This window comes from Aquila chrysaetos, chromosome 8 (assembly GCF_900496995.4).
Source record: "Aquila chrysaetos chrysaetos chromosome 8, bAquChr1.4, whole genome shotgun sequence".
NCBI lineage: Eukaryota > Metazoa > Chordata > Aves > Accipitriformes > Accipitridae > Aquila > Aquila chrysaetos.
Genome location: NC_044011.1, coordinates 4,304,311 through 4,331,086, shown reverse-complemented (window position 1 = coordinate 4,331,086; position 26,776 = coordinate 4,304,311). Strand labels below are relative to the sequence as shown.

The following is a 26,776-nucleotide window of genomic DNA, read 5'->3' as shown; positions in this document are numbered from 1 at the left end:
AAATATGAAAGCATCTCAGAATGATAATCAATATTATTGTTAATTCTTTCTGAAGTACTGTCTCCTAAGATCTCTCTGATCTGATTCTGTCAAGTACTTCCCTGATTATAATTGTTTTCTGTAGCTACTTGCATATTTTAATGAAGATTATTTCATTAAGCTGTATCACAATTGTACATTCAACATGTTGCATTATTTGTTAGTAGCATAGCAACATTTCAAGTAGAAGCAGAAAATATTTTGTCATCCAGATTAGTAAACTGTTCCTGGTATGTTTTAAAAAAAATGTTGATTTGACACATCTTGCAAACCTCATATTAGAAGTTTAAAGTAAAAAATACTGCAGTGAAAAAGATTAGCACACCATTATTGTTATGAAATTAGAACCTAGAAGATAAATATTATATGCTTTTTTAATTTCACAGTTTCCATCTTTATCATTGATAGTTGGTAGGTAAGGCCAGTTTTCTTAAAAATATTCAGATAAATTTCTATTTTTAACTTCATTCTTAGAATATGATTTCATTTTTTTTTTCTAAGAAGCAAAGGATATTATTTTATTCACCAGTCATTATTTGCTGGTAGGTTGCACAGCAGTGGAGGAGGTAACCATTTAGTCTTGCATCCCACAGATCATCTACAGAACTCAGCGCTGGGGCAGAAAGTGGAAGGGACTTGTTGAAAGATAACGCCCTGTAGCAGCAGTAGAACCTAAATACAAAATAACCTTTCTGCAGTAAATGGTGTTTCTACCACTGAGCTCACAAAGTCACTGCTTTCTAACTTTGTTGTTTATTTGTACTGTGTGGTGTTGGTTTGGTTGGAGAGTATTTTTGTTTGTTTTTATGTGCAGTTTTTGTGGTCTAAATATTATAATTTAGAAAGATAGTCATATCTTATTTAAATATTCTGAAAGATGGAGTGTTTGCCACAATGTTAACAACTTGTTCAGTGATTAACTGTCTATCATAAAAACTTTGCACGTTTTCTTCACATTTTATTTCTGTAGCTTAAGCTTTCAACCACAGATCTTGCTCTCTGACAAAACAGCTAAGCACAGATAGCTTATCTTTATGTAGGTTCTCCACAAACTGGAATGCTAACCATAGGATTAAGTCTGGTTTTAAATGTTTTGGTACCAAAGTAGGTCTTTAGTACACCCTACCATAGCTTCGCTCTTCTATTCAAGCCTCTCAGAAAAGTCTAGATGCTCACTGTTGCTTGCTACTGCGGGGCTAGAGGTCTCCTTCAAAGTGTTTGATGCTATTTCAAAGCTTTGGACAATACAGCTGTAAGTTTGAATGGTCAGTGAAGTGAAGTGTAATTTATTGTAGCGTATGGTACAAATGAGGAGCAGAGTAGGGACGAAAAATTCTGAAAAGCTACATGTGCTCAGCTGCTAGCTTGGCGTATAAGCTTTAGCCAATGAAGACAAATAATTGTGTTCTGTAACCTCAGATTAGAAAATAAGAACCACATTATTCAGCTTTAAAGTGATTTAGATTCTTTTCTCAGGGGCGTTGTAATTTCCTTGCTTTTTAACCAGATACTTTTAACGTTTGTTTAAGCTCAGACCATAAAGTGTGCATAATCTTCTAACCTCACGGTCTATTTTAACATACTTAGTTCCACTGTTTTAATTCCATTTGGCTTTCAATTTGGGAGAAAAATTATAAACACTGTATTTCAGAATGTAGAAGTGAGACACCAAGATCAATCTTCGTGTTAGGGGGAGATTTATTTTAGTTTCAACTCCCTGTTGGCAACAAATAGAGCAGAACAAAAACTAGAGGGAGCTGTTGTTCACAAATAATTCACAAATAATCTCCATTATCATTTACTCTGAAATAAATTAGGAAACTAATCTTTTCACAGGGGAAAAAAAAAAGTACTGTCCAAAATATGTAGCAATAGCATGGAGGGGAGGATAGATAATTAAGGCAGAAATATGGACTACCTGGTCTAACAGAAGCACATAAATTACCTGTATCGGGGAGAAAGAGAGGGAAGCAAACCTCAGGACAACTGAAAGATGGAATTCATCTGTCCTGTGGTTTAAAGGTATAAAAGGATAAATTTTCATTCAGTTAGTAATACATAAAACATTCTCATTTCACTTTTGAAACAGCAGAACAAATGCCTAGACAAATACTATACATTGGAAATGAAAAACACTGAAGCTTTGTTTGATTAAAGAATGATAAGCCAGTAGATAGCTCCATTCATTGTGAGGCTACTGAATTAGCTCAATAACTAGAAGAAAGCTTATTTAATAAACAGAAATGTTTCTTCTGGAAATAAGTATTAAACAATGCAAACAACCTGAATCCTTACCAAATACTTTCAAAGTCAGATAAATAGAAGTATCTGGAGGGTAAACTTTACATCATGCAGCTTTTCATGAAACAAAAGAATTATCATGTAGTATAATACATGAAATATGTACAAGCCAAATATATTTGCTGGCACAAAAGTCATCTGGCATATTGAAGTAAAACATCCACATATTTTTAGGGGTTATCTGGTAAGACTCTTGTAAAACTCACCAGTCATCAGGTCACTCTAGACCACTGTCTTTTCTTCTGTTCTAATCATAAAACAACTGTGAATTTGCTCAGTTCACCACCCTTTCCTGTGAAATACTGAGCAAACATAATGTTGTATGTTGATACAGTCTCTCAGGAAAATAAAAAAGGCTTGAACTAGCAGATATTCAACCAAGGGGAGTTTGCTTGCTTGTTTCTCTAGAGCCAAGTTCAGTTACACTAGAGTGCTTCCTCAGAGATCTTACTCCATGCAAATGTTTCTTTACTTTTCATTTGAGAATCTATCTTCATGAATGCAAAATAGGCTTTATAGAGATTTGTGACCTCATTATGGACTTTATAATTTTACAATTTTTAATAAAATATAATCTTTGAATACTCATGCATTAAATATCAATAATCTATTGATTTTCAGTATGTACACACAACAACAAAATTGCTATGTATCCCTTCCTTGTCTGCAATGTGCACAGGGCTAAAAAAATATTTCCTGTCAAGCTATTTGAATAGATGATTGGTATTTAGCAAAGAATTTGCATTGTGAATGAAGTTTTCCTCAATATGCTATTCTGTGCTAGACAGATAGCCTTAGTCTGTCCTGCACCTGAATGAATACCAGCAACACCACTTTAACTGGGAAACACCCAAATGAATTTAAACACAGCTAAGGGACTGACTAGTGGCAAGAAAAATCTTCTAGGTAAATGGCTGTCTTGGGTTCACTTTTGTAATTGATTGATTGCCACTTAAATTAAAAAAACCCAAAACACCCTAAGAAAGCACGCCTTATCAAGTGCAACTTACAGGAGTTATTTAGAGGACAGAGGGTGCATCTGCAGCAGCATTTTGTTCAGATTTGGGGCTTGTAATTTTGAAACAACTCTATAGCCTCCACTTACTGTGGAGCAGTCTGGGAGACCACTGAAACTTAACTGGAAGACAGGCTCCTGCTGGTCATTAGCATTCATTCACATGATCAGCTGAGCAATAGGCAGAAGTAAAACCTCTTAAAATGCATATAATGTGGATGTCATGCCCTTGACTCCAACTCTTACTCTGTAACTCTCTTTCAATCAGACTGTATTACTGCCTGGTGAAGATGTAATCCAGAGTTACCCAGAGACCAGTCTAAGATGGTACAATGAACTTCCAGGAAAGTAGGGCCAGCTACAAACCGTTGTCTGACCTCCTTATCAACACTTGGATGCTCTTTTTTGACTTGGTCTTCTGTCCTATGAATCCATATCACAATAGGTTTTGGGCAGGGGGAAAAAAAAAAAAAAAAAGGGTGTGTGTGCGTCAAAAATCAAAACACTGTAGTATGTATGTAATTCTGTCACTGGAAATATGATGGGGGAAAAAAAGAGTCAAAATCATAATTGTGTATTATTTTGTTCACCTAATACACTGATGATGGCAGTGTAACAACCAAAATAGGAGTGAGGTTGGTAATTGAGCAGTGTATTCAAATTACTATCAGAAATATGCATCAAAAACCGAACACAACTATTACAGAAGCAATGTCACTTACAAGAGAAAGTGTATGGGAGAGGCATGCACACCCAGCCAAAACATTCACCCATTGCCTGTTTTAATGTTTGCCAAGTTCAAGTGAGATTGCTTTGCTTCATAGAATAGAAAAGCCTGAATCCAGCCAAGTCAAAGTAATATCGTCTGCATTTGCCAATAGTATGCACGTTAGGGAATGACTCTGACCTAAATGTAATGACCTGATTTGAGAACAGACTCAAGCACATAAGAGAGTGTTTACTCTATAGACTTAATTTCACGTTGTAGAAGACACAGTTTTTCCACATCTGAAACACGGTGACTCACTCCCTTTTAGCTCTTTCTGGGAACTATGTCCATGCTCTGTCCCATAACACAGGAAAGCACAGAAGCAACATACCAACTCCATCTTTTTACTAAATAGTTTAGTATGTAGACTGCTTACTGAGGATGTTGGAGAACTGGGTTTGCATCTCCTTCATATGAATGCTCCAGCCACTAAGCAGTTTGTCTCTAGAAGGGGGGGTTCTTGAGTTTTCCTGCCTACAGTGTTCATTTTGCATAGAGTGTAAACAAATATTGGTTAAGACAGTTGTAATCTAGCTGTTGGGGACTGGCAAAGAAGTGCAGGGATCTAAGTTTCAGCAAACTGGAACTGAGGTTTCCTCCCCCTTTTTCTGCCTCAGTGAAATTTCCTCCTTGAAACTCCATTACCCAGACACGTAGGCTAGGGGAATATGTAATGTTTACAGCTCTTGAAAGGGTTTAGGCACAAGTAAAAATCTAACTGTCCTGAGTGCTCAGATGCAGCTGGGCATGGTCGGTATTGTTTAGCTCTCCTGGGAACTTTACTGGAAGATTTAGCCTTTCTTGGCTTTTATTCTCTAGATTGCTTGCTGGTAAATCAATAAATAAAACGGTGATTTCCCAAAGAACTCCTTGTGTTAATATAATTTGACCATTTTGCTAATGTCTAAAGTCTATCACACAACTTTCAAGGGTACTTTGGTTTAAGACAAGAGTTCAATGAAAATGCCAAATAATGTTTTGGAAAACAGATTAACCTTTGCTATAAGCCATGTCTGTTTTGAGAAATATGATACTCTGATGAGAGATGCAGCACTAAGTTTTCATGTTTATGCATTTTAACTCTGAGAATCTCCTTATGGTGATGACAGCAAATGGAAAACAGACTATGAACAGCAATAAGCACAGATATCCTGATCTCAGCAGATTAAAAGGTATTTGGGAAATAGTATGATGATTGCAGCAGCAGACTCTGCGTTCTGTGTTACAATGTTCTTTGGAAAGCGGGTATCTGGTGAGATACAATGATCAGCCGTGGTGTACTGTAGCTGATCATCCTACAGGTGGATGAAACAAGTGGAAGTTCTGGCTGAGAGGGAATCAAACTTTGCAACTCATCCTGTTTACAGCTAACTTTGAGATGGGCTTAACTTCTACTCATTGGGCTCATACATGTAATTTCTAGCACTGATAGAAGATTTCTCTAGATTTTTCTATAAGAGAAGACCAGAGGATTTCCCTGGTTTATTTTGAATCTCTACAAAATCTATTTTTTTCTGTAATTTCTAGCCTGGAAAACATAGTAAACTGGTGGCTGGGAAGGCTTGTACAAAACCCTTATCAAGAAAAATCTTATGAGTTGTGGTAGCCCCCTCCATCCTGACTTGTTTTCAGTGAGACTCAAGACTAAACAAAAAGTTTGCTTTTCCCTTAAAGAAAGGGATTTTTTTTTTTAATCTAGTTTTATATAGGAACCAATCCTTATGTGGTTATAGTGGGCGGTTTTTATGTCAATTCACCCTTGCCCCAGCTTGTGTATTATGGATGAACAATTGTATAATGTAGAACACTCAAAATAATTAAGTTTCTGTTAGCGTTGTGACAGCTGGTGGCTATGGATGACTGAAGCTTTATTAATACCTCACAAATAGTAGAATATTTGGGTTATCAGCGTCTTACACTAAGAACAAGTTCAAGCAAAAACATAACCAAGCTTCTTTTGATTATCAGTGAGACCTCATCCCATAATGCAGATATTACGAACTGCAGTTCTGGTCCACAAGATGGTGAAGAAATGCAGAGTGGATAACCGAAAGATAATATAGGCAGCTCTGCATCACTATTGCATTATTGTGATCCCTTGGACTTACTGATGCTAATCCAGCCATTATGTAAGTACTTTTCTAACATATAACATATGATGGCTTCTTGCCTTATTCAGCAATAAGGGGTTTAGGTGAGCTTTATATTTTCCTCATTCTGCTGTGGAAGCACAGTACAGCTTTGTCATGAACACAAATCTGACCCATGCTTGAGAAACTGAAAGAGGCAGTGGGTGCCGGCACAGCTGAAAAATGTATTTGCTACCTGAGTTAATTTTTCTCAAACTAGTTCTCATGGTTTTATTGGGTTTTTTTAGGATTTTTAAGGTACGTGGCCTAAAATGCAATCAATTGCCAGTTCTGTATGACCCCAATTTAGTTACCTGTCTGATGACTGGTATGTTTGATGGCCATGGTGTGTCACAACTGCCTGTGGCAAAAATGGAACTTCGGGTTTCCCCACTGTGGTGGTGTTTTTCCCTTGTGTGGTGTTTTTGTTTCTTTTTAGCCTGCTCTCTGTTCTGCTTCTGTCATCTCAGACATGCCTAAGGAATAAAACATATTATTTGGCTGGAGTAAGAGAGATTTTTCTGTGTTGTGCACCTGGATGATATGATCTCATGTCTGAGTGTTCATAATCCGTATTTTTTATGAGGTACATCACGTGATAAAAGAGTCAATCCACTGAATTACTAAGCTCACCACTGATGGGAATAATTATCTGAGCTGGTAATGCAATAATCTTGGTAAATATAAATAACAAACACTGCAATGGTTTATTGGAGCTTAGTATTGTATTTAAGGATCTGCTAACCCCAGAGTTAAAAATCTATAAAATGAGGAAGCTAATGCTTTTCATGGCATTTTCTGTTCTCCTTACCTTACTTGTGAGGAAAACTCATCTTGGACAACAAAAATTGCTTTTATTTGTTTTCCAGCTATTCTCATGCCAAAACATTGCAGAAATGCTGCCATCAATGCAAGTGGTCTTGCTGTGCAACTGCACGGTGGTCTTGATGATCAGTCTGACTGCACAGCTATTTGCTTTTTGATTTAGTTTTCCTATTTTAATGCTGTCATCGTTAGTTTGATCAAGATGAATGACCAGAACCATTAGAATCACCTGCTTCAGCATTCTCCCCCCCCCCAAACAGGAATCTCTGGCTAATATCAGTGTCACATAGCAGCCTCTATCCTCCACAAATACTTGGCATACTGGGATAAAGGGGGAAAAGGGACCAGTGGCAGAGTGTGTACCAGTAAGGCATAAAGCTTGCTGTCAGTGTGGCCTCTAAAGCTGAACTGTTATGTGCCAGAACCTGAAGGACTGTCCTGCCAACTGTAATAGGTGTAAAGACAGCTGCTACTTCTGGCCTGTTAAACCTCCGGCAAGAGCTACTTGACCAACCCAGATAACACATGACTGGAAATTTAGTGCCAGACAAAATCATTGTTTGACACTGAGCACACTAAGAATTTGCACAATATACAAACACATACTTTCTGTAGTACTGTGGCTCTGAAACCAGAGTTAAGCTTTAGTGTGCAATTACTAGAAAAACGATTGTGGAAGTTAAAAGTTAAAAAATGCTGTTTCCACTAAAAATCAGGAAGCTAAAATACTGCTCAGCTTAGAAAGCAAGCAAATTCTCATAGTTTGGGTCTTATGGACATATATTTGTATGATGCATAGTTTGTCTAGCCTCTGGATCTTGGCTGGGACTCATAGCACTACCTCCAAAAGAAGTGAATAAAAGAAACTCTACGTTTTTCTCACTGGGTCTTTATCTGAATTATGCTACAGAGTTTGCCCTTGTAGCATGTACTACATGTACTAGTAGTCTAGCTTGGTCAGAACCAAGTTTTTTCTGAAGTTAATGGAAACACCTTAAATTTGATCCAAAGTCTTCAAAAAAATGCTAATTCCTGCAACCTTTATTTACTTAAAAAACTCTTTCTGCCAGAAATTGTGCTGTCGGGAGCCAGGTTGCAAGTCCCTTATAGATCAGCAGTTGTTTGCAGAGAGTAAACAATTGTAATGAAGTTGGTAGTAATAGCTCTGTATACCTTCTCAAAAATATAAGCAATAGATTCACAGTCTTGCCCATAAATATTATAGTTTGCACCTGCTTGAGTGAGTAGACTTGCCTGCCAAAGAAACTATCTTAACTTACGTACTGGAGACAGACTGTATAGTGTGCTATTCCTAACAAAAGCCCCTGCACTGCTCAATTTTCCCTCCTCCCCTTTAGGCTTTTAAATTATTGACAATAAGATAGCAGCTGCAAACAGATACACTTATTTCAGTATAGCAATATCATATTCTAGCATTCTTTCTGGATGTTTCTTTTACTGCTTTAGTTTTCCCATTTTAGTTAGTTTAAAAATCTATTAAAATGTAACAAGTCAATGGATGGACTGTATAAACGGCTCTGTAGAGTTCTAAATTTACTTTCAGTGACTCCATATCAAACTGGCCCAATCTGCAAATCAACAGATGATTTAACTGCCATCTTTACAAATTTCATCTTGGCTCTAAAATTCATAATGTGATCTCTCTGCCTCTTACATAATTACCAGTAATAAAGACTAGCATTCAGAATTTAGCTGAGAATTATTTTGATGATGCATGAAGCAGAAGAGGCTCCAGATGCTCTCTTGAATAGCTATCGCTGCTTAGTAAGCAATTAGGAGTAGTCACAGTCTTTTACTGTATTTAAACAGCAAGTGGGCTACTGGGGCCTAATCCTTATAAAGGCTAGTAAGTGTTACTGAATTGTAAATAAAATTTTAAGGCTAGGAGCAGGAACTCTACCCGTGATAGTGCAGTAAGCAGATACGACTTCAAGGATCCATTTGAAATACGTATATTAAAGTATCAAAATATTATTAAGCCCTGCATAAAATAAATGCAGTTCTGTACAGAACAAAGATGCTGATGGAAAGGTCGCTGTGGGACTTTCTGTTGCTTTTTACAAATGCTATGATGTAAGATAATGAAATAAAAGTTACAGAACTTAGAAATATCCATCTTAAAAGAACTGCTTTCAGACTTAATATAACCAAACAGAAACAACTTTTAACATATGCTGCAGTGGTTTTCTCTATTGCTTTCTGGCCTACCTGAGACTCTGAATCCATCTTGTATGGCATTTCACTCACATACTGAGCATTGCTGACAAACTTCTGTCTTTCCTGTGCTTCGTATCTCACACCAGTTGATCAAAGCCTGTACACAAAGTAAGTATATTTGCTTTCTTAGACTTGATTGTATCCAAAGGGAAGGCTGTCTTGCCATTAGTGGCAAATTAAAGCTTTGTCTTACTAGTTCTAAATCTTGTAGTTGCAAAATTGCCAAATACCTTAAATAAGCTTTTTCTATTCATTAGCAGGAAGTTAGTGGCATCAAGGTCTAACAGAGTATTAGTTTCATAGACAGGGAACTAGGAGTCTGATCACAGGAAACTTCAGTAACGTAAATAATTGTCAGAATCCAAAATATACTATGGACAGAATTAGTGTTCTTTTCTGAGCAATCTCTAGACCCTGATGATTCTTTACTGAATGAGATGAGTCTTTACTAAAATAATAAATTGAAACATTCTAGGATTAGTATGCTAGCAGATGTCTTCAGCCTCACCACAATAACACAGGGAGCAAGCTAGGAGTACAGAGCCATAAAGACCACTTGAGGATGGACTGAGCTTCCTTTTGGTAAGCTTGCTTAGACTACAGCGTTACAGCTTTATGGGGTAATGCTCTTTTTCATCTTTACTAATTTGCATTCTGTTTCTCCTTAGAATGATAAACATATCGTGTTAATTGTCATTCCAGACTGGATATAAAGATTGTTTTAACAAAATACATTGTTATGCCAACAGAATGATTTCTGTAGTTTGGTTTAATTCTAATCATAAAAGGAGTATGTGTTCTGTGCCAACTATTAGTGAAGGCTGAATCTTGTCTTAACATGTCTGAGAAAGACATTACAAGGTAAGTACAGTAAGTGGATGACTCAATATATGCAGAACAAAACCATGTTCCTGCCTATAGGGAAGGGTGTGGAAGAGGAGAGGGAGGGTCCCTACCAGCCATTTTCCATATGGTTGGTTGAACCATACAGAAAGAGTTTGGCAGCTTTGTGGTTTCATATCATGATTTCATCTGTACAAATCACAGGATTGGTTAATATGCCTGATTTACTTTGGGGATTTTAAAGTTGCTAATACCAAAGCACTACCTTTCTACTTGAAAAATCTGGTCACCTTAGTGCAACTCCACCTTGCCCGCTATTTGGAGCTGCATGTTAAAGAGAGAGTGCGTTTCTGTGTCCTTAAAAGTTCTGTGCACATCTGAAGATTTATTTGCTGCCCAGTATACCATCTTACCTTCTGAACATATCCAGACACTTAATAACCTGTATTCAACTAAATTGGAAACAAAGGAGAGGTAATGTGAGAGAAAGGTATAGCAATGTGATCCAAATAGCAGTATGCAAATTTCTGGAGAGAATATTCCAAGCGGCCTGTAAAAATAGATGTGTTACACGCACCAGAGGAGATAATGTGAGCTATATTCACATAGAAACTAGGGAGGTAAATCAGAAGTGCTAAGAGCAAAACTCATAGACTGTTGAGCACAATGCAGTCTTTAAGAAAGTACCATGACAACGTTTTTCTGAAAGAATCAGATATCTAAGGAGATGTCAAAATCGAAGTTTCTTAGATACAAAATATATATTCTGAGAATGTATTTCAAAAATTGATACCACAAATAATCAAAGGATCAAGAAAGCTGATAAGCTGTTAGTTAGCAACCATCTTGAACTACTGCTCTTGCTGCCTAAGCTATTTAGCATCTGTAAAAGAAAAGAGAGATATGAGCCTTGTTATAGCCTGTGCAAACAAGAGATGAATAGTCAACTTGGATATTCTGATATCCAAAAATATCATATAGACTTCCCAATATCTGAAAAGATTATCAGAGAGAGATTGTTACAGAAAATAAAGCTATTTATTTTCAGAGGGCAAAATACAGTTTAAAAAAAGTTGACTCCGGATCGTTAATTGCATACCTGCAACTCCTGCTCTGTGAAAGACATGATGTATTCCTATCAACATTGTCTCTTTCATTGTATACAGTGATCACATGCAATCTGTAAAAGTATCTCAAACACCACAACCTATGCAAGTTTTGCTCTCAAAGTTTGTCATAAAAACCTCGTAATGCATTTTCATACTCTTGCTGTTCTCAAGCAATAAACTGCAATGTCACCCGTGTAAAAAGGCCAATGTAACATTGAAAATACGTCAGCTAAGCAATAGCAGACAAACAAAATACCTCTCTCTGGCATAAATTGATTGCTTGTTGGCAATCTCAGGAAATGAAAACAAGGATTAAGAGAGATGTAAAGAATGACCTTATGCTTTGCTTTTTATAACACACTGGGAAGACAGCATGGATGAAATTCCACTGATTCCAATCATGTCCTACATCTTTAATAACAGAATAAAGATTTGGTGTTTTCTGTAGGATTAATACATACAAAAATTAATGATGACTTTTTACAATTAGAAAGAGAAAGGAAGGACTTGTTTCCATAAAATGAAAATCATACTGGCTAACTGTAAAAGTATGTCATTTAGTAGCTATGATGAAAATACATAACACAATTTCTGCAGTTCATCAGCTTCCATGTCTGAATGAAAAATGCAGAGTTGGACACCAGTAGCTATACTGAGTACGATAGCATTACCCCTTGTAAAACAGGTCCTCTGAAGGCAGGCCTCGTTCACAAGGAATAAGGTAAGGGAAGAGGTGAAGAAGGAAAAAGGAGGGGAAAATAGGCAGTTGGAGGCTGAATGCTTATTTAAGAAGAAAGGGCAAGAGACTCTGAAGCCAGAAGCTATGATTCTCTCCTTAAGACACTCTGTTTACCTAGGCATTTTCAGTGACTTAATATTTTAAGAACTGTGACATGCCAACGCTTGAGAGTATTTTCCATATCAGATAGCTTAAGTCAACCTGCTAAAGTTGCTCCCCAAGGGCCAAATTCAGTCTTGTTGCATCACTGAAAGTCTGCTGAAGCTAGTCTGTGTGCTGGTATTAGTGAAAGGGGAATACAGCGTGGAAAACATAAATGTTTTCCATTTTTTCTTTTTTTGAAGCTGATGCTGAAGATTATCTGGCATTCAAGAACTGTCCATGTTTAGGTCACATCCTGCAAAACACATTAAAGCATAACTTAATTCTAGTCTTGCTGTTCACAAATTAAAATCAAGTGTTTTGTGGGATTAAGGTCTGTATTTAGGATTTAATAATGTATCACCATAAAAATATATACAAATCCCTATTTTAATATCATAATTATAGAGACAGTTCCATCAGTAAGAAATGAGAGCTAGGTCTGTCAGTTGCCTAGGGACCTAAATAACACTTTCTCTCCATATTTGTTTCCTTATTTATTCATTGTATTTTCTCCTGCAAGTACAAAGCCTGCAATCCTATATGCATATCAATGTTGTACATACTGGTATCAACAAAACTACTCATAAAACACCAGAAAATACAACAGACAAGAATAGAGATCATATGGGTCATTTTCTCTCCCTCAAATGATTCTGAACTACTAAAGAAAGAGTTTCTACTATGCCTACTGCATGTCAAATGGAATGAAAATATTGTACTGAAAGAAACTAAAATTGTCTCTATAACACATTGCTGCCTCAAAAAGAGGAGGGAAAAAAAAAGCTTAGGGTGGTCCTTGGATACCCAAAAATGAATATCAAGGAGTTTCTCTTTTGCTTCTGCAAGGAATTGGTGAGATGAGCAAGAGGACATTGTATCTGGTTTTCATCCCTTTTCTTGACGAAGGATGTGGAAATGCTAAAGAGAGTTCAAAGTGGGGCCACAAAAATGATCCAGGTCCTGAAAAACAAGCATTGATGATGTAAGGTTTAAGGAGCTTAACTTATTCCGCTTAATTGAAAAGAAGGTTAAGAGGTGACTTGATCACTGTGTATCTACACACACCTTTAACGAGCACCTGATAGTGAATGGCTTTGCAACAATACTGACAAAAGCAGAATAAGATTTACTGCCTGCAAAATTGGCAGGCAAGTTTTAAAACAACCATAATCACACAATTACCTAGTGATGAGGACAATAGAGCAGTGGAACAGCTTACCAAGTGATGAACTCGCCATCACCTGAAATATTCACAGCTAGTTATATACTTAAAAGATACTATTTCACCCAGCTTCTGGGATAAATTGCGTGGCCTATGAACATAAGGGGATTGATTGAGCTGGCTGGTTTTTTGTAGTCGTTTCTGATCTTAGATCATGTGAGCCTATGAATTTTCCTGTTCATCCCTTTAATTCATGGATGTCATAGGGACAAGGAAATTGCCAGCAGCTGCAATCAATAGGCTTGTAACACTTGCAGCTTTGTATCAACACAATTCAAATCTCATGTTTCAGGGCATCATCTGTTCAGCCATAGAACTGAGCAAGATTGACCCTGGCCCTAACCCTTCTGTACATGATTGGCTAAACTTACTCTTAGGACTATTTGCCTTCTTTTTAACTATCGGAGATTGGCTGAAAAGGAAAGGGGTGGCCCAGGGTGGGCTGCTACAGCATCAGAAAGGGCAGACCAGCTCATCTTTTTTGATGTCTGGCTAATCTTCCCACTTTGTATGATTAAGGTCAAACTGATTACCTGATTATTTTTCTTCACGCAGATTATTGTAGGGAAGCTTTATTTTCCCTTAGGAGCAAGGGCACGGCTTGCAAGCTGGGAGCATCAGGGTATTTATTCTCTCTGATGGATGTTGCTTGCTGTCGCTGGCTCTCCCATTTGCTAATTTGTGCCCGCGATGCAAATTTTCTGAAGGACCGAAATGCTCAAGTCTGGTGATACCCATAGCTTAAGCAGAGGGCTACGAGTGAAATGTGTCGTCTTGCGGCATATGCACAGGGGAACAAAGAAACTTTTGTTCACCTCAGCTTTACGTAACCGGGAATGCAGCGGGAGCCACGCTAACCATCACCTGTCCTGCTGCCAAGTTCCTGCAGAGGTTCCTCCACATTAATCACACTGTTTAATCACAGCCATCTGTTACAACAGCCAGATATGTGGCAGTCCCTTCCCTCCCCCCCCGAGGCAGCCAGCGGGAGGCAGGTGGAGCTCGGCGAGGGGCGAAGCCGCCCCGGCGCGGGGAAGGTCGGGCAGCACCTGGAGCCGGCACGGAGGAAGGAGCGGCGGCCCCCGCCGGGCTGCGGGCCGGAGGAGCGGCGGGAAGGCGGTCGGGGGCCGCGGGAGGAGTGACCCGGCCGAGCTGTGGAGGCCGTTTGCCGGCGGGAAAACACGCCCGTGGGGTGAGTGAGTGACCGCGGCCGTCGCCGCTCCCCTGAGGAGCGCTGCCGGGGCGGCCTCCACGCTTGAGGGAGGCGCCTCCCTGTGAGGAGGAGGAGGAGGCGGCGGGGCCCGGGGTGGGGCGGGGGGTAGCGGGGCCGGTGGGCGCTCACCTGGCGGGGCGGCGGGCCCTCGGGCGCGGGACGGCGGGCCCTCGGGCGCGGGACGGCGTCCGCCTGTTGCCGCGGCAACCGGGCGGGCCCTGCCCGCCACCGGCCGCTCGGGCGGGGCGGCGCCGCCGTGAGGGGGAGTGCGGAGGGGGGCTCCGCCGCCTCAGCCGGGACCCGGGACCGGGGGGTGGGGGGATTTTACCTCAGCGTCCCGTCAGCCGGGCCTTCAGCAGCGGGGAGGCCGCGGGCTGTCCCTCCCCTCGGGCCTTGGGGGAAGGCCCGTTTGGGGATCCCAGTGCCCCCAGCATCGCCAGGCCCGGAGGCGACGGCCGAGGCTCTCCCCGGGGTCTTACAAAGGGCGCCTGGGTCGGTCTGCAGGTGTTTCCAGCCCTTTTGCCCGCCCCTGGTGAGCGGTAACCAGGGCCTAACCTCCCTCCAACCCTCTTTGAGGGGTTTGGGCCTGCTGCCGCCCCGGGGTGCCAGCAGCGGCACCGGCGGGGGGGAAAGCCATTCGCTGGTATGGGAGCCGCTTTGGTGCGAGACCTCGGTCGCATCTGATGGTGTTTCTGTGAGAGATCTCCCCGTGGACCTTCGATACGTTTACACAAGAGCAGAAGGGGTATGGTGAGGCTTCTGTTCTTGCTTCAGAGACCGCACGTTTGGGATTTTCTTGTTTGTTTTTAAAGAATGCTTCCAGAATACTAACCACAGAGTTGCTGTGTTTTTAATTCTAAACCGAGGCGTGATCCAGACATACCTTTCGGTTGTTTGCATTCTGTCTTGCTCATCTTTCAGAGGAAAACATACTCGGTGCAGCATTAGGCTTGCCAGGTTTAAGCAGGCGCGGAATTACACGTGTTCCTAAACTCAGGTGCATCTTCTTATTTTGCCATATAGAAAGGAGTTTTATTAATACTTTGACGTATTCAAATTAGAGTCACCCAGCAGCTTAAGTACTCTAGTGCTCCGCTACATGTCATGGTACAGACATTGCGCTGTGACTCTGTCTGGCGCGTACTAACATTTTGTGGTTTTGTCCTGCTAACAAGGACAAAAAGAACAAAAAGGCAAAATAGATACTAACAAAGAACAGTTACGTTTAAAGCCTTTACTTTGCCCTTAGTTCACCTCCACTGTTCTTAATATTGTCAGGTTTCCAGAGCTCAGTGGTATCTCTTAATTTGGAATTTCCTTGTTTGTTGAGGTCAGCCCATGAGGCTTACTTTAATGATTTTTTTTACTGTTCATGCAATCTCTTATTGCAAACAGGAAAAAAATAATTTTAAAATGTTGAAAAATATTAATTGGGCACAGAGGGATTATTGCCCAGGAGTGTCAGGTTTCAGAGTAACAGAAATGTCTTCCTTGTGTCAGCATAGCCATGGCTATTTCCTTCACTTACTGTCGTCATTATTCTGGCTTTGGTGCCAGCGCTGCATGTGAATTCATGAAGTATAGGAAAGCAAAGCACTCATTGCCCTGGAGAAGTTAAAGACACAACCTCAGGAGAATCTCCAACTGCTATGATAATATAACCTAAATAAGAGGTGTAACCTTGTTTGGCATTCCTGCCAATCCCATGTGACATGTAGTAATATGCTTAAGTCCTCAAATACTGTTGTAAATCTGGCCCGTAATCTACAGTGCACAAGCAGCAGGGATCTGGGAGCAACAGCTGCTCAGAGTGTGCACACCAACTACCTCTTAATACGTTCTGGTGCCAAATAAGGGCTCCACTCTTTTTCCACTGAAGTCAAGCTGGTTTTAGTAACAATTTAGGTGATTACAGACTCTATTCCATCATGGATGTAGAATTGACCATTTAACTGGGTTTTTTTTGTTGTTTTGTTTTTTTTTTTTTTTTTTTTAATTGAATCTTTAGGTGCTTTTTTTCTTTTCCTTTTTGACCTTGCCTTCCCCTTTCTGTCTGTATTATTTCAGGATTGAGTTTTCATTGCTGACTCTCTTGCTAATGTAGCGATTGTGCTGGGCAAGTGACAAAGGCAAACAACTAAGAGATGAAAGCCAACTGGTGTTACCCGCATGATTTAAAGTTGCTTTTTCTTTATATAAGCAACATGACTGAGGCTGCTGTTTCAGCTTGCTTTATCCCACCCATGAATCTCTGGATTTACATGTCAGTCTGTGTTCTGCATTATATCTTTTTCCTTTTTCTTTTTGTGTGTGCGTGAGATTTGTTATAGTTTAGCATCATAAAGAGAATCTCTAGTGTGCAACACATACAAGTCAGAGATACCATTATAAAATTGCTGTCCTGCAGTGCATGTAATCAGGAATATGCCCTGAGAGGAAGCTTTGGCTTCCCTAAGATGCTTTTAGAATTCTTGTGTGGCAAAATATCTCCAGCGTGCTCCTGAGTGAGCAGTATCAAATGATTTTGAAAGCCTGGGTTTCTTCTTTGTGCAGTTTTATTTTAGGAATAAACACTGCAAAATCCAGCTCAGGGCTATGAAAATGGGAAGGTCTTAGCCTTATCGGTCCCTTTGGAATGACATGTATTTAAAATGTCACATCAGGATAATGGTTATGAGATTCATGACCTTGTTTGCAAGGGTGTCCTAAAGTAACAGTCAACAGTGCCTCACACACAGTTGCAAATTTTGATTGTAAAGCATTATCAGAGTGGTATAAAATCTTCCATAATGGCAACAAACCTCACCTGACTCACTGAAGAGTCACATTTAAATTCAGATTATTTCTGAAGTTGAATAGTCTGTTATTTTGTTCAAAATTACAGTGTGGCCACGGCAGGAACTTGAATGAAGCTGAGAACAGTGGTATTTGGGAAAACCAGAATATCATGGTATTTATGTTCATGCTTTTTGCAGGCCTCCACACTGCCTAAGGGGGAATCTTTTAAGAGCTAGATCTTCACATGAAGATCTGGTTTCATTTTTTTTTTTCCACCATCTGGGAATTGATGTATTCTTAGAGGATCGCAACTTGTTTATCATGTTCTAAAGCTGGATTCTCTTGCATGAAAACTGAAGTGCAAATATAAATGAGAGTAGATGGAGTTCAGAAACACGGGAGATGAATACAAAATTGATCAGCAGCACTTCATCATAGGCCATTTTAAAATCAGGTCCTGCTGGCTAAAACCAAAACTACATCTTGGTACTTTAATCATACTAAGCTTAAAATTCAGAAAAGAAGAAAGCAAAGAAGGAGCAAGAGTAAGCTGCTTTTAAAATATAATTCATTATAATACAAGGCATAGTGTTTAGCATTAGAAGAAACACGTTTCTTTCATGTATATGTCAAGGTAATTAAAATGAATCAACGTTCAATCCACTGAATTTTATCCCAAGAGTTTTTGTTCATTTTTGATGAATAAACTAATGAAATGTCATGTAATTAAAATATGGAAGTAGTTCCATGGAGGACAAAAGTATAAATAAGTTGAAGAAGGGATTCTACACATGAGTAGAAGATAGGTCTGTCAGTTACTACTGAATAATACAATGATCTTAACGTAACATGCAACTCAGGAAACCCGTTAACTGGTTGTTGCTGCCAGAAGCAAGAATGGCAGATGGGTGAGAGATCTTTGTGCGCTGTAGGATCTCTGCTTTCTGTAACTGTTGGTAGCTTTTGCTACTGGACATAAACAGGACAGTGGGGTAGGCGTATGTGCAGAAGCCTGCCACAAAAACTGAAGTTGTCCTAAAGAGCCCTTATTTGTCAGCTCAGTGTCCCTTAATGTGATAAAGGTCATTTGACTAAGTTTGATAATAACAACTCTAGTATTGCAGGATTGAAGCAATGAAGGCTTTGGGGTTTTGCTAATTAAAGCGAAAAAACTTACATGCTTCAATTTAAATGAGTGACACTTGGCAGGTCTGACTTATGCAGCTGGAGGAGCTCCAACACTGTCGGACTCCTAGATATAGGCTAGTAATTGCCTCCGGTCTGAAACTATTTTCCACCAGGCAAAACACATAATTTGGTGATGTTTGTTATAAGCTATATTTTACTTTGAAAACCACAACAATCCTTTGTCCTCAGAGGAATGTGGAGTTGCATTTGTGCCCTTTTGATGGGGTTTTCTGTTTTAGCCTTTGTTCTTGGATTTGCTGCACAGGTTAATGTCTACTTTGTAAGGATGGGTGCATCGTGGGTTGGCCCCAAGCACCAGACAGCCCATATTTGTGTAAGCCCTGTAGCAGATGAGGAATCCAGTTCAGACCTTCAGTCTGTCCTCTGGTTAAAGAAAAAATAGCCATGGTCAGTCCTCTGTAAAGTAGCTATCATGACTGGGAAACTGAAATGCAGACCCATGTCTACTTCTTACACCCTCACTTGCCCTCGTAGGGGTCAGATGTGAAGTAGAACTTCAAAGGCTGTTTTCATCTCTGCACCATTTCCTATGGTGAGAATCATCAATGCAAAGAAATGCTGCTGCATAAGTCAGGACTTTATTACCTGGTGGCTATAGCGAGACCACAGTATAAATGTTGATGGTGCAAGCCCAAAGTGAACTTTCCCCCCACCCAAGTTCTCATGTTACAAATTACATATTCACAATGTATATTTGAATGGCCTTGTTACCCTGTTCTGATTGCTGGCAGATGCTGTACAGCTAATGGTGTCATTTCTGTTACTACATCAGTTGTTAAGTGGGCCAGAAAACAGCCTTTAAGATTAAAGTTTAATCAATCCAAGTATTTTGAGAGCAAGCAAGTATAGACTTTATTCTTCTTGAGAATTACAGTGTACTTTTTGAAATCCCTGGCAGAGATAGAATGTTCTGTCAGAAAATGTCTCCAGTGAGAAATAGCAAGCAAAGAATATTTTCTGTGGGATGGCATGAGCAACCTTGTACTTTAAAGCTTGTATATTAATTGCTTGTTAATGGGCAGCTCTTGGCAGAATTTCTTTTTGGTATGGCCTCAAGAATTTTAATGGAGCATCAGTCAGTGAGTGGAGAAAATATACTTTAAAAACAATAAACAGAATATTCAGTGGTTGTGTCTGTGACATTGGCTGAATCATGTTCTAGTTTTGGTCAATTATAAACTCTGCATTAACTTCATTAAGAGCAGAAAGATGCATTACATTCCTCCAACCCCATTGCAATATGTTTTTCTGGATATTTTTTTTTCCCCACCTGACATAAGTGTTTTCAGAAAGGTTATAAGGAGAGGCAAACAGAAACGTTAAAACCCCTGTGGACACTTAGGAGTTCGTTTTCTGTGTCTTGCTTACAGACCTCTAAAAGTGATTCCCAAAATGTTTTCAAGCTCAGTGGATGTTTTGTATGCAGTGTTTTCACAAGCGGAGGGGCTATTAAAAGCTTGAGTGTTACAGGTACACTAGTGCATATATGTAAATATGCACAAAACATCCTTTTCTTTGGGGAAAAAAACCAAGTCTGTCTATCCTGTACTCATGGGAAAAAAACCAGTGCTGCTGAGGGGATTGAGCCTCTCTGTTTTGATTCCTATGCTTTCCCTTCTTTTAGTGGTCATTGGTTGAAATTTCCCCAAAGTAGGGTATTCTTCCCAGAAAAGAAGGGAAAGATAGCTCTGTTTAACAACATGCCTTAAAACAACCAAAGGTAATGTGGAAAAAAACCCACAAAAACAACCCAAACATAAACCAGGGGAAACTGTGAAGTGCAGGAAAAGCCTTCAGCTTACATTGAGCATAGTCTGTCTCTTCAAAAAAAGGAGTCCTCAGCACAAAAAGGCTTTTCTGTACCCAACCCTTTGCTGCATCACCTTCTTTCTTGCGTTCTGGCCTCCTTGCTTGAGAGGAGGAAGGGGAATTCTGGATTGCCATGACTTGAATGAGCTTTAAATTCTATCTGACAAATTGATGCATGTTTTGGCAATCTGATAACTCAAAGGCAAGAGCGTAGAGCAAGTTCTCTCTTCCCCTGATCTGGCACGTTCCCGTTCCAGCTTGCTGAGCACCATTCCCACAAAAATGTCAGGAGTAACTCCCCCTGTAGAACAAAGGAGGACTGGTTCTTCATTTTCCTCACCTCTTGTAGCTTTGCACCTCATTCTGTTTCCAAGAAGTAGGTGCAGTAATAGCAATTCCGTGGGACACATGTTGTAACATAGGGACTGGCAGACTTTCCTGGGGGAAAGGAAGGGCTTGAGACTCCCCCCCCCCCCCCCCCCCCCCCATCCCAGATTAGATACTATATGTGTTGGGAGAAACTTAGAGACCTCGTCCTTCAGAGAGGGAAGATGGTACCAGCCACTGTACTGGTGATGTCTTGCTTTTTGTGAAAAGCAGGGTGTCCCTGTTGCTGTTATACTTGGAATTTGATGGCAGTCAGAAAACAGGAGCTATTGCCCTTCACAGATGCTTCTCTTGGGATGCTGCAGGTCTTGGGTCCTGGTCCTGCATGGCTTTACTGTCTGCCATTCAGGGTCTATCTTATGATGCCTTTTGTGTCAATGCCAACAATTGCCAATCCTTTTTTCCCCGTTAGTGCACATAGCTCCATAGTGTGTGATTAGTAGAAAAATATTGTGGAGCCTTTAGGACTGCTGTATACCTAACACAAAGTGATACTAGCAAGAAACCGGAGAGTTAAACTACTTAACAGATCCTGCTTGTCACCTTTAAATACACACCTTATTGTATAAACATAAGTACTGTACACACAGCATGCGCTGTAACCTTAATTCTGCTGTGTTTTTGTCCTTCTGTACACACTGTTACTGCTAGATTGTATTTTCTTTAATGCCAGAAGCTCTGCATGCTTAGCGCAAAAACTAGCTCTTGGAAGATCACAGTTTAACAAAGGTTTTTATGCAGAGTGGAGATAAGAGAAGGTTAACATCTTCAGGCAGCAAAGATAATGCTGTAGTCAAGGTCTTAATCTGTTGTAGGGATATCGTTCCCCATGAAGAGGATTTTAGGTGCGGTCATCAATTGTGCATGTATCCCACTCACTCTGGGGGAGGGGCACCACCAGGTTAGTGAAGGTACCAAATTAATCATGCTTTTGCACAAGGAGGCCTCTGTTAATCAAGTCTGTCTATACAGCACAGAAGGTTTTATCCAGAATGTGGAAAAATACTTGAAAAAAACCCTTAGCATCTAGCTTTGCAGAATAAATCTACTTGATGCATTGTACCTTTTGAGGATCTTCCTCTCTATCTAGTTTTAATGCTTGGGAGATGTTCTTAAATAGTGAAGATTATGACAGCTGAGGCTAAATTTTAGCTTGAACCTAATCCCAACAGTTCCTTCAGAAACTACACAGAGAGCAGACAAAACCACATGGAAAATATGAAAGTTTGAAACTAATCCTGTAGGACTAGATGCATAAATTAAAATGTCTGTGCCACTGTTTTTATTTTGAAATACCATTTTATAGCACAGCTTTAAACTCCAAATTCACTTAATTCAAAATTAAAAGCAAAGCATCTACCAAACATGCCAGGGTTCACTTCACTCAGGCATGTTCTTTGTTTAAAATACCTTGTGTTGCTTTGTTCATCAGGTTCAGATTCTTGATCCATTGCAACTTCACTGAGGCGCTACTGAGCACTGTCTCCCTATGCATCTTCATAGCTCCTTTAGCTTCCTAAGTCAGAGCTCTACGTCCTGTACAGTTCATGATCCTTCTCTCCCTCTCTTTCTTTCTCCCTCCCTTCTCACTGTTGCTGGCTTTGTGTTTTTTCCTTTGTTCTAAGCCTTTCCATGTGCTCGGAATAGCTGTCCAAGCAGACTTCACAAAGACCCAGTTTTTCTAAAAATGGTTCCTAAGACTGAACCTATTTCTAGCCACTTTCCAACTCAAAATGCCATACATCATCCTGTGTACGTTTTGTGTTGATTTGTGTGCTCCTTTGGTGCTGTTAGACTAAATTTTTGGAGCTGACTCTTATTTGTGCAGTACATTTTACCTAGTGCACATTGCTCTGCTCATCTAAAGCTTTATATAAATAATGAAAATGTACAGGGCTTGCTGGCACAAGTCGGTAGAGAGCTGCATTTCCTGAGGCTCTGCTTCAGAGCTCTCTGCTTTGTTTCCGGGAGCTCTGCTTTGTTTTTGAGACTGTTGTGCAAGTATTTTACATAAAGCTTCATGTGAGCTTCAGTTCCGAGGCTCATCTGTTTTGCGCGTTATGTAAAGTACACACAGACCTCTGTTGCACCAGAGTATGCAGAATGCAAAAAAGGCTTAGGCAGCTTCCTTTCTACTCCCATCTCTTCCTCAAATGCAGAAATAAAATAACTGAGAACCCTGCCTAGAGCATGGGAGTGAATATTATTGTCCTGAAAGCATGCAGAGCTGTGTGAGGAAGCTGTGTCACCAACCCACAGAACAGCTGGTTTTGGCCAACAGGCAAGCTGTGTGAATGAGCTCTCAGGAAATACCTGCTTAGAGTCACTGTAGTTGTAACTTCAGGATATAAAGCAAATTTGGGTAAAAAAAGCGTGCATTGATTAAGGAACCCATTTGCCATACAGACGGTGTCTTAAGGCATGGTCAACAGCAGCAACCCTCCTGGAAGTTTGCCAAGTTGAGTTATTTTTGCATTGTAAAGTGCCTTCAGATAATTTTTCTGAAGGGTGCTATATAAATAAAACAACTGCCTGATTGATTTAAAGTGAATCTCTTGAATTTTGGCTCCCCCTTCTACAAATTACATGTGTCTAAATTTCCCTGCTTCAAAAATTAAACTAGATATATCATGGGTGGAATGAGATTAATTTTATTACACACAATAGTTCATTAGTGAAGTAGGAGCAATTTCATGTATTTATGCATAGCCTGCCCAGAATTTTTTTACTGCAGCTCTTTCAGATGTAAATAAAAATATAATGCTCACTGAATTGCTTATTAGACAGCATACAGTAATGGAAAGTGTTTATGGTATTGTGCTGTAGGTTACATTTCAAAATTCCGAGGGAACGTCAGGCTGAAATTGGCACTGGGGAGCAAACCCACGATTGAGGGTTGACATTTTGGCCAGCAGTGTGGGCTGACCAGAATAACTACAGAGGCAAAAGGTTGAATCATTGCATCCTAGATCCAGGCTCTGCAGTGTGCTGACAAATGGCTTGCACATGTCCTGTGGAAAGCAGAAGCTTGAGCTCAGTTCTAGAAGGCCCAGGAATTCAAACAGGGGCTGAGCCTTTGCAGCCACCGTCCTGACCGAGTCCTGTGAGGACTTCCAGAGCAAAAACCCAGGAGTCTCTATCTTTGTCTTGTGCTAAGGAGGCAACATTTGTCACCGAGAGCTGCAGCAGACTGTGCACTGGATGCAGAGGAGAATGTGTTAGTGTTGCATAAATTCACGTGGAGTGGTAGCCATACGTTTGTGGCTGCTCACCGAAGATTCTCCCTATGTAAACTGCACGATGTTTATGTGCCTGCATCTGTTTTTGTTGAGTAGGTACCATATGTGAATATGCTTTTTTTTTTTTTTTTTTGACGCCACAAGTATCTTTGTAGCCCAGTTTATTCCTACGTACATAAGAGCAGCTGGCAGCTGGGTGAGACTAGCAGACCTGTTAATGTCAATCCTGAGTCAGTCAGCAGGATCAATGTTTTGAGGCAGTTCTTTTTCCCAAGTGGCTGATCACAGGAGCTGCACAGAGATTTCTGCTTCTGGAACTGAATTCTTTTTCATTATGTGGTAACATCATGTTGCAACACAATTAGAGGAGCTATTCCTAATCCTGCCTCCCTTTGCTATTATTTTCAGATCTCTATCTACTCGGTAATAAATACGTGTCCTCTTGAAAGACACACAAACAGTGACGATGAAATTGTATATTTTCAGCTAATTACAGAATAAACTTGTGCAGCTTTGTCTGGTGTAGTGCAGTTCTCATTCTTTTCTGCTCAGAACTGTTAAGGCTATGCAAGGTGACCTTCTGATACAAACCATTATGCTGAGGCCATCAAACTCACCTCATGTTGGGCGACAGAAGAAATTAATCTGTACGTTCAGATGTCATTACTGGTCCTGCTAAACCCTTTGGACTCACTTGAGCACTTTTATAAAGCTTTTATAAATTTGATTATTTCCCTTAAAAAAGATTTGTGTATTTTTACTTAAGGAATAAAGTGGACATTATCTTCCTAAAAGATACAGCTAGGGAATGGTTAAGTCTTTTAATATCCCTAGGTGGGAATTAAGGAACAAGAATGGATGCTTTGTAAGGAATTACTGGTTATTATTACAGACTTCTGAAAAACAGACATGAAATTAACAGTTGTGTGTCATTTCATTACTGCTTTGGCAGTCTGCTTTCTTTAAGGGTAAGATGGTTGCTAGGGCTTTGTAGTGAATAACCTTTTTGTGTTCAGCTCAAGGCAGGGTCTAATTATTTTATAATTTTGGTTCATGGGGCCCTTTTAGACATTTTTCAGGAAAAAAAGAACTCGGCTTCTGTTAACCCCCCTCGTACTCAGTTGCCAGTGATGGGCATGTCACAGCAACAGGAGAAGCTCTGTGTCTGTCCTCATCATCTGCACTGGATATTTGCCTGAGGATCTGGCTATCACAGTGAGATGAAGGCAGACTTGACATTGTTACAAGCTGGCACTGATTGACTTTGAAAAGTGAAGTTCCCTGTCAAGGTATGTGTCTGGTTTAATGGTATCATCGCTGTGCAGAGGTGAGGTGGTGGATGGCAGCTGCTAGGAGTGAAGGAGTTGCACGTTGGGTTAAAGCTGATATCCTGCAAACCCACGTAACTCTTTGGCTTCAAGGGGGAAAACTTACTTCTAGGAGTCAACAAACTTACCCTTCCACGTGGTCGTAGTAAACTTCCCTCCATCAGACTGGTTTTTTTTAGGACGCGACAGGTTTTTAGTCGGATAGTCTGAATTAGCTGTGTTACAACTGCGTACGGTGGGGCAGTGAGATAGCGTAAGGGTAGGATCTATCAGATCAAAAGTGGGTGTCGAACACGGGGTATCTCCATCCGAGCTGCTTATCCTGGGCCACTCGGTAGTCCTGGAGAGCAAGTTCATGGTCAATCACCCAAAGGTGTGTTTTGCCCCGCCTGACTGCAAGTCTTCCCTGCTTGGTCAGCTAAATCATGCTTTAAACTCCAGACTACGTGGGCTATCTTTCTGTGGGCTGAAATGGCGGCAGGGTAGAACGCCTGCAGTCAGACAGATCCCACGCTCTGCCCGGCCTGCGGTGGCACAGGTGAGCCCACACCTACCAGATAGAGCACCATCCTCTTTCTGTTCTTTAATGCACTGTAAGAACGCAGCTACACGTCTGCTGTGCGTTGTACCTTATTGTTTGATGAACCGCTTGCAATCCAGTGCTGCAGACATTATGTTTTGGGGTTTTTTTCATTGCTAATTGCTTTGCTGCATGTGCAAAGTCTCAAATGATGTGAACGCCAATAAAAAAACCCGTAAGCTAGCCTTGCTGGGAGCTATTTAGAATTGCAGACTCTATGTATTTATGGGTTGGAAAGTGTTTAAAATGAGAGGAAACATATTCTTGCTTAAGGTGTGGCTTTAACTTGGGATCCATCACTTCTGCACGTTGCTGTAGCAACGCTGCAATGGCATGGGAGTTCCTTTTATGGCTGATTTCCGAGCGGATCGTGGCTGGAGCTGGCAGGCTGTGTTACCAAGCAACCCGGTCCTATGCTCCCGTAACTAGGAAATGCAGCCGGTGCTTTTTAATATTGCCCATGATTTTGATCATATGTTCATTCTGTCAACATTTGTCTTTTTGGTGTGAAATAATTCCTATGGAGTACTACAGAAAGATCCCTATTTTATGGGGATTTCCCTGCCCCCCCCCCGCCGCCTTCCCTCACTTGAATGTTCAATGTGGGAACATTCATAGGAAGGCAAAGACAGCAGTCCATTTATTTACAAAAAAAAAAAAAAAAAAGTTCTATTCAACACGTGATGCTGAAGAGTAATTAAAGTGATGCCATCTGCACCGTGTGAAAAGAGAGGCATCCTTAGCTTCCCAGGTTTGCAACTGATCAGATGTCATGTTTCAAGACAAGCCTCCCGAAACACAGGTGTTGAAATGCGTTTTGAAAGTTTCTTCTAGTTCCTGCTCTGATACTGGTTCCTTTT

At 40.3% G+C, this 26,776-nt stretch overlaps 1 protein-coding gene and 1 long non-coding RNA gene across 10 annotated transcripts in view; one reads left to right on the top strand and one right to left on the bottom strand.

Annotated features, from left to right (window-relative positions):
* Nucleotides 1-14,793, bottom strand: part of LOC115344332 — a 38,786-nt gene extending 23,993 nt beyond the window's left edge. Inside the window, exon 1 of the long non-coding RNA XR_003924506.2 lies at nt 14,716-14,793. This is a non-coding gene — a long non-coding RNA (uncharacterized LOC115344332). The remainder of the gene's footprint in view (nt 1-14,715) is intronic.
* TANC2 (tetratricopeptide repeat, ankyrin repeat and coiled-coil containing 2) overlaps nt 13,965-26,776 on the top strand; it is a 290,145-nt gene continuing 277,333 nt past the window's right edge. For 3 of the 9 annotated variants that reach the window (XM_030021416.2, XM_030021420.1, XM_030021407.2), the window contains exon 1: nt 13,965-14,565. The gene's annotated coding sequence lies outside the window, so the exon portion shown is untranslated. The remainder of the gene's footprint in view (nt 14,566-26,776) is intronic. The other 6 variants (XM_030021421.2, XM_030021424.2, XM_030021414.2 and 3 more) reach the window with 4 other exon arrangements.